We start from the raw sequence: 3,876 nt of genomic DNA, 5'->3' as shown, positions 1-3,876 counted from the left end.
TGCAGCGGATGCAGTAAATGATGTGTGTAGAGGTGCAGGTGAACTTGTGATCGATATGGAAGGATCCTTTTGGGCCTTGGAGGGAAGTGAGGGGGGGGGTGTGGGCGCAAGTTTTGCATTTCTTGCGGTTGCAGGGGAAGGTGCCGGGAGTGGAGGTTGGGTTGGTGGGGGGTGTGGACCTGACGAGGGAGTCACGGAGGGAGTGGTCTTTTTGGAACGCTGATAGGGGAGGGGAGGGAAATATATCCTTGGTGCTGGAGTCCGTTTGGAGGTGGCGGAAATGACGGCGGATGATACGATGTATATGGTGGTTGGTGGGGTGGTAGGTGAGGACCAGTGGGGTTCTGTCCTGGTGGCGATTGGAGGGGCGGGACTCAAGGGCGGAGGAGTGGGAAATAGAGGCGATGCGGTGGAGAGTATCGTCGATCACGTCTGGGGGGAAATTGTGGTCTTTGAAGGAGGAGGCCATCTGGGTTGTTTGGTATTGGATGTTGACCTCAATTCCATTTTTCTGCCTTAGGGATAACCCCTTATCATCTAATAGTTCAAGAATCTGTTCACAACAGTTTTAAATATATTCATTGATTTAGCCTCCAATGTTCTCTGCAGTAGACAATGTCAAAGATTGATGCCCCAATGAGAGAAGAAATCTCTTTCTTATCACAGCCTCTCTTTTCATCAATATTTAAGTCCTGCTGTATGAAACAATTGCTTATTCTGAAACAGTGTTGTCTAGTTCTAAATTCCCTATAAAGGAAAAAAAAACTTCTCAGAATCTAACCTGTCAAATCCACTTCGGAACCTAATGTTACAGTTGGGTTACTTTTGCTTCTTTCCAACACTATTGAGTCATGGCATAGCCAATTCAGCCTTTCTCCTTATGACAACACCTTCAGCCCAAGAAACAATCTATTTGACCTTCCAAGAATTGCTGATGATGTTGATATATTCCTCATCAAATAAGAAGAATGCACTTGGACTCACCAATGACATGCTCATTTGTTGCAAGACATCCCTCATTATACTCCACCCCTTTGCAATTGCTATGATCAGTCCCTGGACAAAGTTCCTCAAATCACCACATTTCCAGATGGGATCATTCAAAGTGTCAAGTTCCCAGGTGAGGAAGATAATTTGTTCCCCTTCTTTATTCACAATTCCTTTGTTGGTCAAAACAAAACTAATTTAAAAAAAAGGATCATTTCCCTTCTGGATACCTTTCTCCCAGACCACATGAACTTTTCTTTTAAAAAGAGACAATTTAAGCAAGTTCTCTTGAATTACTGAAAATGTGTGTTTTTTTTAAAATATACCAAACACAAGAAGAAATAATAACGCAAACACAGATATTGAGAAATAAGAGATTATTAAAAAAAACAGTTGAAGGAAGATGTACAAATCAATATCTGAGTTCCGTGAACAGTAGACAATGGTATATTGAGGATATTACATCAGATGATAATTGTACCACTAACATTGGTAAGTGAGCAGTTCATTTCAAAATGTTTGGATTTATAACAGCTGCAAGGCTTTTATTTCTTTCCAATTGTGGTTTCATTTTCAGCAATCAGAATGATAGAAGACTGTTTCTATTTTTACCAGCAATGCAAGGGTGTTTAATAACTATCCGCAAACTGTGACATTCAGAGCCCACCAGTCCAACCACACAAGCAGACTAATGTTCAATGTGGCTCTTGTGTCCAGTTCTTGTGTATTTTTGAAAGGAGTAAACATAAATATGTCTGTAATTGGATCATAATTCATAGGAGATGGTTTTCTGCTTGTTAAGATGAATAGTGGTGGGAGGTAGTCAGTCCCTTGTCACCTTTTAAACCACAACAGATCACAGTCCAGTTCGCTTTACATGCTTGTTTCCTTTTGAAAGGTTGACACATGAAATTTCCTTGGCACCTTCGAGTGTGACATTCTGTGTTCCCTCACAGGACAGCTACTGAATTTACACCTGCTGTTATCTTTTGGCTAAATGTGTTTTTCTTTGAAAGAACACATGCTGTAATTACATATTCAAAATGCCATTAGGTGCTTTAGGATTTTAATCTATTGTGATGACATAATAAGGCCAAAATTTAATTTGCTTTCCTAATTATTTTCTGAACCTGCATGCTAATGTTTAGTGTTTCATTTATGAAGACACTATTACAACCAAGTTGTAAAGGACAGATTGATTCCTTTCCCTGTTTCACTCATCCACTGATCACAACAGAGGTTGAATTTAAAAAAGGTAACGATACTGGCAATTAAATAAATTAACATGTATTTAACTCAGTATCAGATAAAAAGAATAATCAGCTAGGTTCCTTCAGTTAATAAATAAATAATTGTGGCAAGACTTTCTCATGCCTTGTGTCGCATTGCCAATGAAAAGAAAATTCGGATAATTGCAACCTCAAATTCACATTCCCAATTAATCCTGACAACATTTCATCCCCTTGCTTACTAAGAAGTTATCTATCCTCTTTTAAATTTTTCAAAGACTTTTCTTCCAGAAGATAGAGCCAAATACTTACAGGAGAAAGTGAGGTCTGCAGATGCTGGAGATCAAAGTTGAAACTTTATTGCTGGAACAGCACAGTAGGTCAGGCAGCATCCAGGGAACAGGAGATTCGACGTTTCGGGCACAGGCCCTTCTTCAGGAATGAGCAGAGAGTGTTCAGCAGGAGAAGATAAAAGGTAGGGAGGAGGGACTTGGAGGAGGGGAGTTGGAAATGTGATAGGTGGAAAGAGGTCAAGGTGAGGGTGATAGGTCGGAGTAGGATGGAGGCGGAGAGGTCAAGAAGAAGACTGCAGAAGACTGCAAGAAAGTGAGGTCTGCAGATGCTGGAGATCAAAGTTGAAACTTTATTGCTGGAACAGCACAGCAGGTCAGGCAGCATCCAGGGAACAGGAGATTCGACGTTTCGGGCACAGGCCCTTCTTCAGGAATGAGCAGAGAGTGTTCAGCAGGAGAAGATAAAAGATAGGGAGGAGGGACTTGGAGGAGGGGAGTTGGAAATGTGATAGGTGGAAAGAGGTCAAGGTGAGGGTGATAGGTCGGAGTAGGATGGAGGCGGAGAGGACAAGAAGAAGACTGCAGGACAGGAAGGCGGTGCCGGGCGGGAGGGACCCGGCTGAGACAAGGTGGGGGAGGGGGGATGAAGAAACTGGTGAAGTCCAAGTTCATCCCCTGTGGTTGGAGGGTTCCCAGTCGGAAGATAAGACGCTCCTCCTCCGACCGTCGCGTTGTTGTGGTTTGGCGGTGGATGAGTCCAATGACCTGCATATCCTCGGTGGAGTGGGAGGGGGAGTTGAAATGCTGTGCTACAGGGTGGTTGGGTTGGTTCGTCCGGGTGGCCCAGAGGTGCTCTCTGAATCGCTCCGCAAGTAGGCGGCCTGTCTCCCCAATATAGAGGAGGCCACACCGGCTGCAGCGGATGCAGTAGATAATGTGGGTGGAGGGGCAGGTGAATCTGTGGCGGATATGGAAGTTTCCCTTGGGGCCTTGGAGAGAAGTGAGAGGGGAGGTGTGGGCGCAAGTGTTGCACCCCCTGCGGTTGCAAGGGAAGGTGCCGGGAGTGGAGGTGGGGTCGGGGGGGGGTGTGGATCTGACAAGGGAGTATCCACCGCATCTCCTCCACTTCCCGATCCTCCGCCCTTGAGCCCCGCCACTCCAACCGCCACCAGGACAGAACCACACTGGTCCTCACCTACCACCCCACCAATCTCAATGTACAGCGCATCATCCGCCGTCACTTCCGCCACATCCAAACAGACCCCAGCACCAAGGATATATTTCCCTACCCTCCCCTATCAGCTTTCCGTAGAGACCACTCCCTACGCGACTCCCTTGTCAGATCCACACCCCCCACCGACCCAAAC

This window comes from Chiloscyllium plagiosum, chromosome 10 (assembly GCF_004010195.1).
Source record: "Chiloscyllium plagiosum isolate BGI_BamShark_2017 chromosome 10, ASM401019v2, whole genome shotgun sequence".
NCBI classification, from domain to species: domain Eukaryota; kingdom Metazoa; phylum Chordata; class Chondrichthyes; order Orectolobiformes; family Hemiscylliidae; genus Chiloscyllium; species Chiloscyllium plagiosum.
The sequence above is the reverse complement of the archived record's forward strand: the minus strand, read 5'-3'. Positions refer to the sequence as shown.